This window comes from Puma concolor, unplaced genomic scaffold (genome assembly GCF_028749965.1).
Source record: "Puma concolor isolate L17-30 unplaced genomic scaffold, mPumCon1.1.hap2 unalloc_scaffold_100, whole genome shotgun sequence".
In the NCBI taxonomy this organism is placed as follows: Eukaryota; Metazoa; Chordata; class Mammalia; order Carnivora; family Felidae; genus Puma; species Puma concolor.
The window spans coordinates 61,920-75,850 of NW_028240126.1; positions in this window are offsets into that span (position 1 = coordinate 61,920).

Consider the following 13,931-nt stretch of genomic DNA (forward strand, 5'->3'; position numbering starts at 1 on the left):
ATTAGGCCCCCAGATGCCTGTCCTCCTGGACTCATCGACCTCACAACCAAATGCGCAAGTTCCCCACCTTGGTGCACCCCTGCCTCCACACCCTCCACGCCAACTGCCATCCGCAGCTACTGGATTCTCTGCGTCAGCGATTTCCAAAAAGCTCTGTCTTTCCTTTTAGCAGGACTAGAAAAGACCACACTTCCTGCCTCCTGCTGGTAAGAACATCCCGGTTATCTTGCGGGGGAGGGGGCTCAGCACCCTCCCATTCTAGGCCCCTGTGGCTTGCGTGGGGCTGACTCCATTTCCATGTCCAGGGAAAGGCCACTGACCCCATCAGATACCTCCAGAGTCAATCCTGGGGCTCTGGCCACAGTGAAAGGTATTCTTTGTCCCCCTGGGACTTGAACGGAAGACGTTGGAAGCCGGGGGGTGGAGGGGTGGGGGTGGGGGTGGGGGGGCGATTCCTGCTTATCGACACAGCTTCCCTAAAGAGTGGAACCCCTGGAGCCAGCCCTGGCTGCAACTATGTTGCTTTTGGACACTTTTCCTCACATAGGAGCCAATCAAATTCGCAGTTTGGCCTATAACAATTCCAGTTGGTCTGGTTTTGTGGTGTTTTTTCTTTTTTCCTCATTGAGACAGAGAGCGGGGGAAGGGGCAGAGACAGAGAAGATCCCAAGCAGGCTCCCCACCATTGGCCCAGACCTTGATCCCAGGAACTGTGAGATCATGACCTGAGCTGAAATCAAGAGCTGGATCCTCAGCCAACTGAGCCACCCAGGCGCCCCTCGAGGTGGGTTTACTGACAATCAAAAGAGACCTACGCGGCACCTGGGTGGCCCACTGGGTCAAGTGTCTGACTTCGGCTCCGGTCACGATCTCTTGGTTCGTGGGTTTGAGGCCCGCGTCAGGCTCTGTGCTGACAGCTCGGAGCCTGGAGCCTACTTCGGATTCTGTGTTTCCCTCTCTCTCTGCCTCTCCCCCGCTCGTGTTCTGTCTACCCTCTCTCACAAAAATAAATATTTACAAAAAAATTTATTTTTAATCAAAAAAAAAAAGGGACCTACTCAATACAACAGGAGTTTGAAAGAAGTGTTGAAAGGTAGAGGGGAAAGGCTCTGGTCAAATTTTCTCCTGTTTTTTTTTTTTTGTTTTGTTGTGTTGTGTTACCTCTCTCCTTCCAGTAAGAGTAGAGTTTCACTCAGTGTGTCAGCCATCCCTCTGTAAGGACTTACCTCACGGTATAGAATCATTTTTGCTTGCCTAACTCTTCCACAAGTCTGTGGAGCCCCTTCAGGGCAGAAGCCGCGTTTGTACTCACTTGGATTCTTTTCTGCTTTCCACAATGGCACATAATGTGGGCTCCGTAAGTGTCTCTTGAACAGATGAATCAACCATCCTAATTCTCTTCTTTGGTACACCCCACTCAAGAGACCACTGCATCATCCTCGCGCCTGTGATACACAAACCATCTCCCGAAACAGATTCATGCACCCATTGTCAACAAACTGCATGAGAACTCACTTCTGCTAGCCATTACTAGTTCTCCCACATGTCCATCCCACAGAACCTCACTGTGGGGTGACTCACGAGGTCCTCAATCTTGGGAAGAGAATATTGCCTTACAAGACACCACTCGAACTCTATGAATAGGGAACAGACACAATGGGAGAGCCACTCACACACAGAATATCACTCCTGGCTGCGGCGGGCGGTGGGGGGGGAGGTAACTTCTCTGCTTTCTAGCTTTCCTCTTGACCCAAATACCCCCCAAATCCCAATCCTGATGCCTACGCCAATAACACACAATTACAGTTCTAGGCTCTCTCTTGCCTCCGTTTTTCCTCCCTAGTCCTTCATCATTCTTGACGTGGAAAAAATACAAACTTATGCAGGGAATCAACAGGAGTAAAGCCAAAGCTTCCCCAGGAAACAGTGTTGGCTATGGGAGCAGAAATTCCCACACCCCTAACAGCTCCGTAACAGCTGCTGCTTCCACTGGCATCTAGCAATAAAGATTTTCAAACAGAGTCAAAGGTCAGGGCCAGAATTACCATCCTACCACGAATCACTATTTACTCTATCCAGCTTTCATGTTCCCATTCTTGGGCTCACACCACCAGAGCGAGCTGGTAAGAACTAGATGTGTGCTGGATTGACAAATGTTTATGGAGAATCGACCCTATGACAGGAGCCACAGCAGAGCTGGCCAAGGAAACAGAAAGATGGCAAAGACTCTCAAGGCGTTCAGTCTAATGGAGAATACTTACAAGTAAACAGGCGTTGCATTATAGAAAAGCAGGTGCTACGTGGACGTATGTAAGTGGCCAGGAGAGGGACTCCCGATCCACGTTGGAGCATCAGAGAAGATCTTTTAGAGGCAGTGACCTTTGTCTGGACACCTAAAGAATGAGTAGGAGGCAGGTATACGGCAGGTGAGGCCAAAGGAGCTTTGCAGACTTCCAGATAGAGGCTAAGAGGGAAGAAGGTTCGGCGGCCTCTGGCAACCGAAAGGAGGCACATACGGCTGTAATTCGGAAGTGTGAAGAGAGAAGCTGCTACAGAGGAAGCCGGATCAAAGAGACCCTGAGTGGCTTGATAGCTTGAAAAGTCTCACAACTTTGTGCAAAAAGAGCAAACACCCCTTTCCTCATGAGATGTACAAACTGGCCAGAATGACAATGTGACAGATGTGCCTTCATAGTCACTAAATACTGATTTCACAATGTATGTTACTGAGAATGCCGGGGGGGGGGGTTGGGGGTGGGGGGAGACAAAAGTCCTAAGGAGTTATCTTGTAACTCATTCACAGATGCCTGCTTGAAGCTACGGGCCCCATGACTATTCCGTCTGCCTTCCCCTTGGCACTCGTTATTTCTATCATTTTCCTACAAATGACAGAAAAGTAGGCACCGCTAGGCTGTAGGGACAGGGATCCACTCTGGAAACAGGATAAGTGCACACGGAGATAACAGGCTGGGGGTAGCAACGAAATTGAACAAAACTAAGCAAAACGTTGGGGGGGGGGACGAAAGTGTAAAAAGCAAATATAGAAAGCTCAAGGGGAGGTAAAAGTATTTTCAGACACACACAGAAAAGAAGTGTCCCCACGTGCTCTGGCCAAACCAAATGCCCCCTTTTACTCAACTGTTGAAAACAAAGAAGAAGAAAAAGCGATGAAAAAGTCACACTTTCATAGCCCTTCTCGGAAGGAACAGTCAGCAGGGACAGGACAGCTCACTGCCCTGAAAGACCTTGAAAGATTTACCCCAGATAACACAGCACACCATAATCAACCTCCAGAGGCTCTCAAAACCACTACAAACTCCGGTCTCTTCTGTCATTTCATCATCCATCGTTTCCTGTCAAGCATTAAAGCCATACCAGAGAAACCTGGAGAAGGATTTGCTCCCCAATCCAAAGTGAGAAAAGCTGTTTTGACAGCCCCCCCTCTTTTTGTTTTTCCATTTGCCCAAGGCCTTTCCACAATTCTTTCCTCCCGCTTCCAAATGTCTACAGGTCAAGAACTTGAGCAGTCGGGTCCATAGGGGCCACGGTTGGGAGAGGGCACACCCTCCAAAGTCCCTCCAAGGGAGTCCTGAGTCTCCCGAAGCGGCTCCGATGGGCTCTGATCGCCCCTTCCTTATTTACTGCCATCAGGCACTTGGAGGTGGACGGTCGGTCGGCAGCGGCCGGGCGACCCGGAAAGGCTGAGAATGCCGCCCCCCAGAGCACCGCGCCCGCCCGGCCTCGGGCACACCAGTTAGCCGAGTTTCCGCCCAAGGCCAAGCCCCGGAAGAGGGGGGGAGGCCCGGGGAAAGCTTGGGTCCAGACCCCAGAGGACGACGCTCAGCGGGGCCGGGACAAAAGGCGGCGGGGACCCGCGCGGGGGGCATCCCTGGAGGCCGGCCCGCCCCGTTCCCGGGTGCTCGGGCGGCAGCCCTGAGCTGGCCGCCTGGCCGCGGCGTGGCACAGCCCTCGTCCCTGGCCCGAGGCGGACACGGCGTGGAGCGGGCGGCCGGGCACGAGCACGGGGCCCGCGGGGCAGCGGACCCGCCCCGGCCCGGGCGACGACCCCGACCCCTGATCCCCGGCCCGCGCGCTCCCGTCCGGCCCCGCACGGCTCACTCACCTGCCCACGGTCTGCTTGGAGAGCTGCTTCATGTGCTTGAAGGGCAACGGCAGCGGCGGCCCGCGGGGCTCGCGCCTGGCGCGGCTACATCGCTTCCAGCCGAGGTGGCAGCGGCTGCGGCGTCAGCGGCGGAGGCTGCTGCGGCTGCTCCTGTGGCGGCTGCGCCTGCTGCTGCGGCGGTGGCGGCTGCTGCGGCGGCGGCTGCGCGGCTGCGCCTGCTGCGGCGGCAGCGGCGGCTGCTGCTATGGCGGCTGCTGCCACGGCGGCTGCGCCGGCTGCGGCCGCTACTGCGGCGGCTGAGCGACGGCTGCGGCAGCAGCGGCGACCGCGGCGGCGGTGGCGGCAGCTGCTGCTCCCAGGTCGGAGCCCCGCCCTCGCCGCGTCACTTCCAGTGGCGCCGCCCGCCGGGGGGCGCGTGGGGCCAGGCTGGCAGACGATCGCCAGGCTTGGGCGCGGCGCGCGGCCTGGCCCCCGCCGCCCGAGCCCCCTCCGCCCACCCCCCCCAACCCAGGCCGCTCCCTGGAGCGCGCGGAGCCCCGCGTCCCGGCCCCGGCTAGGCCGGGCACCGGTGGGAGGGGGCGGCGGTTCGTGATCTCGCGGTTCCTGAGTTTTAGCTCCGCGCTGGGCTCTGTGCTGACGGCTCGGAGTCTGGAGCCTGCTTCGGATTCTGTGTCCCCCTCTCTCTCCGCCCCACCCCTACCTGTGCTCTCTCTCTCACTTTCAAAAATGAACAAACGTAAAAAAAAAATTAGGGGCGCCTGGGTGGCTCCGTCGGTTGAGCGTCCAACTTGGGCTCAGGTCATGATCTGGCAGTTTGTGAGTTTGAGCCCCGCGTCCGGCTCCGCGCAGACAGCTGGAAGCCTGGAGCCAGCTTCAGTCCCGTGTCTCCCTCTCTCTCTCCGCCCCTTCCCCGCCCATGTGCTGTCTCTGTCTCTCAAAAATGAATACACGTTAAAAGAAAATTGTTTTTAAGTTAAAAACACAGTGGCCCATCCCCCAGCCAAAATCCCAAAGGGAACCAGGTCCTGCCAGGGAACTTGCCTGCTCCTCGCAATCACCCAACGCTGTGCTTCTGCGGAGCCACCCCTCCGGCAGCAGCGGGTCTGACTCCCTCCCGCTGCCACAGGGCCCCTCCTGAAGTGGATCACCTAAGGAGAAGCGAGCTAAGCCTGCCCCTCCTGCCCCCGTGCACCTTGCCCACCCACCCCAGCTCATAGGCCAGATCCCCAGCACCACAAGCCTGGCAGTGTGCAAGTAGCCCAGATTGGCCACGCCACCCCACAGTGAATCCCGCCCCTAGGAGAGGGGAAGAGAAGGCACACACCAGTCCGACTGCAGCCCCAGCGGTGGGCTGGGGGCAGACATCGGGTCTGACTGCGGCTCCACCCACCAACTCCAGTTATACACCACAGCACAGGGGAAGTGCCCTGCAGGTCCGCACCACTCCAGGGACTATCCAAAATGACCCAACAGAAGAATTCCCCTTAGAAGAATCTCCAGGAAATAATAACAGCTAATGAACTCATCAAAAGGATTTAAGTAATATAACAGAAAGGGAATTTAGAATAATAGTCATAAAATTAATCGCTGGGCTTGAAAACAGTATAGAGGACAGCAGAGAATCTCTTACTACAGAGATCAAGGGACTAAGGAACAGTCAGGAGGAGCTGAGAAACGCTTTAAACGAAATGCAAAACGAAATGGAAACGACGACGGCTCGGATTGAAGAGGCAGAGGAGAGAATAGGTGAACTAGAATAGAAGATAACGTTATGGAAAAAGAGGAAGCTGAGAAAAAGAGAGACAAAAAAATCCAGGAGTAGGAGGGGAAAATTAGAGAACTAAGTGATACACTAAAAAGAAATAATACACGCATAATTGGTATCCCAGAGGAGGAAGAGAGAGGGAAAGGTGCCGAAGGGATACTTGAAGAAATAATAGCTGAGAACTTCCCTGAACTGGGGAAGGAAAAAGGCACTGAAATCCAAGAGGCGCAGAGAACTCCCTTCAGACGTAACTTGAATCGATCTTCTGCACGACGTATCATAGTGAAACTGGCAAAATACAAGGATAAGGAGAAAAGTCTGAAAGCAGCAAGGGGTAAACGTGCCCTCACATAGAAAGGGAGAACTAGAAGACTCGTGACTGATCTCTCTTTTGAAACTTGGCAGGCCAGAAAGGATTGGCACGAGATCTTTAATGTGCTGAACAGAAAAAAATACGCAGCCGAGAATCCTTTATCCAGCAAGTCTGTCATTTAGAATAGAAGGAGAGATAAAGGTCTTCCCAAACAAACAAAAACTGAAGGAATTTGTCACCACTAAACCAGCCCTACAAGAGATCCTAAGGGGGATCCTGTGAGACAAAGTAGCAGAGACAGCACTACAAGCATAAAACATACAGACATCCCAATGACTCTAAACCCGTATCTTTCTATAATCACACTGACTGTAAATGGATTAAATTCGCCAACCAAAAGACACAGGGTATCCGAATGGATAAAAAAACAAGACCCATCTATTTGCTGTCTACAAGAGACTCATTTTAGATCTGAGGACACCTTTAGATTGAGAGTGAGGGGATGGAGAACGATTTATCATGCTACTGGAAGCCAAAAGAAAGCTGGAGTAGCCATACTTATAGCAGACAAACTCGACTTTAAATTAAAGGCTGTAACAAGAGATGAAGAAGGGCATTACATAATGATTACAGGGTCTATCCACCAGGAAGAGCTAACAATTATAAACGTCTACGCGCCGAATACCGGAGCCCCCAGACATATAAAGCAATTACTCATAAACATAAGCAACCTTATCGATAAGAATGTGGTAACTGCAGGGGACTTTAACACTCCACTTACAGAAATGGATAGATCATCGGGACACGTGGTCAATAAAGAAACAAGGGCCCTGAATGACACATTGGATCAGATGGACTGGACAGATATATTTAGAACTCTGCATCCCAAAGCAACAGAATATACTTTCTTCTCGAGTGCACATGGAACATTCTCCACGATAGATCATATACTGGGTCACAAAACAGCCCTTCATAAGTATACAAGAATTGAAATTATACCATGCATACTTTCAGACCACAATGCGATGAAGCTTGAAATCAACCACAGGAAAAAGTCTGGAAAACCTCCAAAAGCATGGAGGTTAAACAACACCCTACTAAAGAATGAGTGGGTCAACCAGGCAATTAGAAAAGAAATTAAAAAGTATATGTAAACAAACGAAAATGAAAATACAACAATCCAAACGCTTTGGGATGCAGCGAAGGCAGCCCTGAGAGGAAAACACATTGCAATCCAGGCCTATCTCAAGAAACAAGAAAAATCCCAAATACAAAATCCAACAGCACACCTAAAGGAAATAGAAGCAGAACACCAAAGGCGGCCTCAACCCAGCAGAAGAAGAGAAATAATAAAGAGCAGAGCAGAAATAAACAATATAGAATCTAAAAAAACAGTAGAGCAGATCAACGAAACCAAGAGTTGGTTTTTTGAAAAACATTAACAAAGTTGACAAACCTCTAGCCAGGCTTCTCAAAAAGAAAAGGGAGATGACCCAAATAGATAAAATCATGAATGAAAATGGAATTATTACAACCAATCCCTCAGAGATACAAACAATTATCAGGGAATACTAGGCAAAATTATATGCCAACAAACTGGACCACCTGCAAGAAATGGACAAATTCCTAAGCACCCACACTCTTCCAACACTCAATCAGGAGGAAATAGAAAGCTTGAACAGACCCCATAACCAGTGAAGAAACTGAATCGGTTATCAAAAATCTCCCAACAAATAAGAGTCCAGGACCAGATGGCTTCCCAGGGGAGTTCTACCAGACGTTGAAAGCAGAGATAATACCTATCCTTCTCAAGCTATTCCAAGAAGTAGAAAGGGAAGGAAAACTTCCAGACTCATTCTATGAAGCCAGTATTCCTTTGATTCCTAAACCAGACAGAGACCCGGTAAGAAAAGAGAACTACAGGCCAATATCCCTGATGAATATGGATGCAAAAATTCTCAATAAGATACTAGCAAATCGAATTCAACGGCATAGAAAAAGAACGATTCACCAAGATCAAGTGGGATTCCTTCCTGGGATGCAGGGCTGGTTCAACATTCGCAAATCAATCAACGTGATACATCACATTAATAAAAGAAAAGATAAGAACCATATGATCCTGTCAATCGATGCAGAAAAGGCCTTTGACCAAATCCAGCACCCTTTCTTAATAAAAACCCTTAAGAAAGTCGGGATAGAAGGAACATACTTAAACATCATAAAAGCCATTTATGAAAAGCCCACAGCTAACATCATCCTCAATGGGGAAAAACTGAGAGCTTTTTCCCTGAGATCAGGAACACGACAGGGATGCCCACTCTCACCGCTGTTGTTTAACACAGTGTTGGAAGTGCTAGCATCAGCAATCAGACAACAAAAGGAAATCAAAGGCATCAAAACTGGCAAAGATGAAGTCAAGCTTTCGCTTTTTGCAGATGACATGATATTATACGCGGAAAATCCGATAGGCTCCACCAAAAGTCTGCTACAACTGATACATGAATTCAGCAGAGTTGCGGGATACAAAATCAATGTACAGAAATCAGTTGCATTCTTATACACTAACAATGAAGCAACAGAAAGACAAATAAAGAAACTGATCCCATTCACAATTGCACCAAGAAGCATAAAATACCTAGGGATAAAGCTAACCAAAGATGTAAAAGATCTGTATGCTGAAAACTATAGAAAGCTTATGAAGGTAATTGAAGAAGATATAAAGAAATGGAAAGACATTCCCTGCTCATGGATTGGAAGAATAAATATTGTCAAAATGTCAATACTAGCCAAAGCTATCTACACATTCAATGCAATCCCAATCAAAATCGCACCAGCATTCTTCTCGAAACTAGAACAAGCAATTCTAAACTTCATATGGAACCACAAAAGGCCCCGAATAGCCAAAGTCATTTTGAAGAAGGCCAAAGCAGGAGGCATCACAATCCCAGACTTTAGCCTCTACTACAGAGCTGCCATCATTAAGACAGCATGGTATTGGCACAAAAACAGACACATAGACCAATGGAATAGAATAGAAACCCCAGAACTAGACCCACAAACGTATGGCCAACTAATCTTTGACAAAGCAGAAAGAACATCCAATGGAAAAAAGACAGTCTCGTTAACAAACGGTGCTGGGAGAACTGGACAGCAACATGCAGAAGGCTGAAACTAGACCCCTTTCTCACACCATTCCCAAAAATAAACTCAAAATGCATAAAGGACCTGAATGTGAGACAGGAAACCATCAAAACCCTAGAGGAGGAAGCAGGAAAAGATCTCTCTGACCTCAGCCGTAGCAATCTCTTACTCGACACATCCCCAAAGGCAAGGGAATTAAAAGCAAAAATGAATTACTGGGACCTTATGAAGATAAAAAGCTTCTGCACAGCAAAGGAAACAACCAACAAAACTAAAAGGCAACCAACGGAATGGGAGAAGATATTTGCAAATGACACATCGGACAAAGGGCTAGCTAGCATCCAAAATCTATGAAGAGCTCATCGAACTCCACACCCGAAAAACAAATAACCCAGTGAAGAAATGAGCAGAAAACATGGATAGACACTTCTCTAAAGAAGATATGCGGACGGCCAACAGGCACATGAAAAGATGCTCAACGTCGCTCCTCATCAGGGAAATACAAATCAGAACCACACTCAGATATCACCTCACGCCAGTCAGAGTGGCCAAAACGAACAAATCAGGAGACTATAGATGCTGGAGAGGACGTGGAGAAACGGGAACCCTCTTGCACTGTCGGTGGGAATGCAAATCGGTGCAGCCACTCTGGAAAGCGGTGTGGAGGTTCCTCAGAAAATGAAAAATAGACCTACCGTATGACCCAGCAATAGCACTGCTAGGAATTGACCCAAGGGAAACAGGAGTACTGATGCATAGGGGCACTTGTACCCCAATGTTTATAGCAGCACTCTCAACAATAGCCAAATGATGGAAAGAGCCTAAATGTCCATCAACTGATGAATGGATAAAGAAATTGTGGTTTATGTACACAATGGAGTACTACGTGGCAATGAGAAAGAACGAACTATGGCCCTTTGTAGCAACGTGGATGGAACTGGAGAGTGTGATGCTAAGTGAAATAAGCCATACAGAGAAAGACAGATACCATATGGTTTCACTCTTATGTGGATCCTGAGAAACTTAACAGATACCCATGGGGGAGGGGAAGGAAAAAAAAAAGAGGTTAGAGTGGGAGAGAGCCAAAGCATAAAAGACTCTTAAAAACTGAGAACAAACTGAGGGTTGATGGGGGATGGGAGGGAGGGGAGGGTGGGTGATGGGTATTGAGGAGGGCACCTTTTGGGATGAGCACTGGGTGTTGTCGGGAAACCAATTTGAAAATAAATTTCATATATTGAAAAAAAACTTTAACATCAGTGTTATCTAAGTGTTTTCAAAATTAAACACCATGCCACATTCTATGTGAAGTACTTACCAATTATTCTCTCTAGTGGCGGACCAACAATGGAGCAGTGAGAGTGGTTTGTCCAGGGGTACAAAAGAACGCTACATTGTCTATAGAAAGTTTATAAGCAAGAATACAATCAATTCAACACTGAAAAAAAAAAAAAACAGTGGCTACTTCTTTTGTCTGCAATAATTTTTTTATGTTTATTTTTCTTGTTTGAGAGTGAAAATGGGGGAGGGGCAGAGAGAGAGAGAGAGACAGAGAGGGAGAAAGAGGACCTGAAGCAGGTTCTGCGCTGACAGAGGCGGGGCTTGGACTCAAGAGCTGAGAGGTCACGAGCCACAAGATCACAAGGCACGAGACCACAACCTGAGCCAAAGTCAGATGCTTACACTGACCGAGCCACCAAGGCACCCCAAAACAGTGGTTACTTCTGACCAGGGTGGACATTGGTGGGCTTGGAGGCTGTGGCCAAAGGAAGACATACACGTACATTTGTCTCTATGGGAGGAGAGTATTCTCCAACCGCTTTGTTTGGGTGGAGGCCCGCTCAGTGTGGTCTGGTTTACAAGTAACAGCATAAATGGGCTGAAGTAAAATTTATCAACAAGGAATATGTTGCCTCCAGAACCCCCAAAATACGGAAAGATTTGAGACTTGTACGTCCTCAACAAACGTGTCCAACAAATGTCCTCACGGTAGGATGTCAGACATGCGAGGTCATACCTGTGCTCCCGGTAAGTTAAGGTCCCGCCTGCAAAGATGACATGTGATAGCAGAAGGGTTTGGGTGCCCTGTGCATAACAAGGTAAAACATGTCCCCTTCAAGGTCAAGGGAAAGCTGGCCGAGAGGACATTGAAATCGGCGCTGAACAGAACCTATTAGCCAAATCTAGAAGAAACAGCAAACGATTTACCGTCTTTAAATCTGTTGGGATCCCAGGTGTTTTAAGGGTAGCAGGGTTTATACGGATAGAACTATAACGGAAAACAGTGGCTACTTATGGGGCACCTGGCTGGCTCAGTCGGTTGGGCGTCCCACTTCGGCTCGGGTCACGATCTCGCGGTCCCGCGAGTTCGAGCCCGGCGACGGGCCCTGTGCTGACGGCTCAGAGCCTGGAGCCCGTTTCGGGTTCTGTGTCTCCCTCTCTCTGACCCTCCCCGTCCATGCTCAGTCTCTCTCTGTCTCAAAAATCAATAAACGTAAAAAAAAAAAAGAAATTAATAAAAAAGAAATAAAACCTGGAAACGTCTGAATTCCAAAACTCATCTGGCCCCTAGGGTTTTGGAAAAAGGACCGGGGGCCTGCTTTACTTTTGACATCCACATTTAAGACAATAGACACACACGGCAGGTAGGAGTGTAATAATATTTGTACGTGGATCTATACTTGGATTGATTACGATGGCATCTGCCTACATTTGAGGAACAGAAACAGAATCATAAAGGCCAAACATCTCCAGTCCGACAAGACTGCCTGGTGTGCATACTGACTCTGGGACCCTACACCATATACCCATGTCCAATCTCAGGGGCAGGGGGCTGCCGCCGACACACTGGGAACCACGACCACAGACATTGTTTCCTCTTGGAATAACATGCTGCCTTCACGTGTAAAACCAACGCCATAAGGCCACACGTGAGCACATCTGTTTAGGGTTCATCTTGGTTCAGTGAACCGTGGGCTTTCTTCACTCACCTATAAACAACCCTGTTTGATTTCACAGTAGGTAATACAGTGGATGACCACGCCACGGATGCTCGGATTCAGAGGTCGTGGGGAGAACACATTCCTCTCCTCCTCTGCTCTATGCAGAGGCTGGACGGGATCCACTCAGACTGAAGCGAACCAAGCACAGCCACCTCCTCTGGAAAAGGCAGAGGAAGTCAGGGCGTGGAATAGGTGGGGGGGGGGGGAGAATGTTACCGCTGATAGAGCGAGGACACGGTTTGCAACGCCGAACACAGAAAGGGCCGTCTCGCGGAAGGGAGACAGATGCGTCTTGGCACCAGAGGACTCCCCTGGGACTCACGGGCAGAGATGCCTTGGATTCACGTTGCCCCTAACTGAACGGGCTACCTCGCAAGGTAGAGACTCTGCTGCTCCTGGAGAAGGTCGTTAGAGACCCGTGAGCAGGGAGGGGTCCGCAAGGAACGAACCACAGCAGGAAAAGCCAGGTAGGGACCCAGGCACACTGGACGGTCGATGCCCCACCCAGACGGGACAGCACCTACGCAGCTGCAGCTACGACGACGTGTACTCGCACAAGGGCGCGATGCCGCGATGCCAGGCTTTGCGAGGTCTTGCAAGATTTGAGAAGAACCTGGAAGTCCAGGTTTCCATGTGAGAACTCCCAAGTGTTCAGTATGGCCCAATGATTGTCATCAAGACTTCCACACGTAAGAAACAGACCAAACAGAACACATCTTCACCCTGCAGGCAAACATCACCCATCTTGAGTTTTCACGATTCACATACCCAGAATCTCAAAGGAGTCGACCAGGCTTTCCCAACCTCACCACTCTTGACATTTGGGACCAGATAATTCTGTGCGGCGAGGCTGTCCTGGGCGGTGTAGGCTGGTCAGCAGCAGCCCCGGCCTGTGTCGCCAGATGCCAGGAGCACCCCACGCCTGAGCCAAGTCAGGACAAAAACAAAAACGTCTCCGGCCATTGCCAAATGTCCCCCAGGGGGCCATCCCTGGCGGGAGCCCCTGGACTAGAGCAACATCCAACTCTCAGCTTCCAGGATTCTGTGGAAGCGTCGTCACACAGAATTCTAACACGGGGTTTCTTAAAGAAAGAGTTGCCTGGGTGAAGTAAGGACTTCTCCCTGCTTTGCAGGCAGAACCCTGGTTTCTGATGAACGGCAGCGCTCTTATTAACTAGCCCGATGACCTCTTTGGGTCCTCACTTCCTCATCATTAAACCAGGAATAAATAACATCACCTCTGGGACTTGCCGTGGAGAAGGCAGCGAGAGACTTGACTCAAAAGCATCTAGCCCAGCAAGTCAGCAAGCACCAAAGACATTTCATCCAAAGGAACCCTTCCCTGGCGGGCAGCCGGCCCAGTGTCTACAGTCGGAAACACACGGGGTCCAGCGTCACACCCCGGGCCCCAAGTCCTGCCTCGGCCACTCGCTGGCTGGGCAGACAACGGCAGGTCATTTTTCCTCTCTCTAAGCCAGAAATGATAACAAGCACCAGTAGGTGAGACCAGGCCAGGTGGTTCGGTACAGCGCTTGGTAAATCAAACCAGGAGAGAAGTAGTGATGATGGCTACTCTCGGATCTCTGA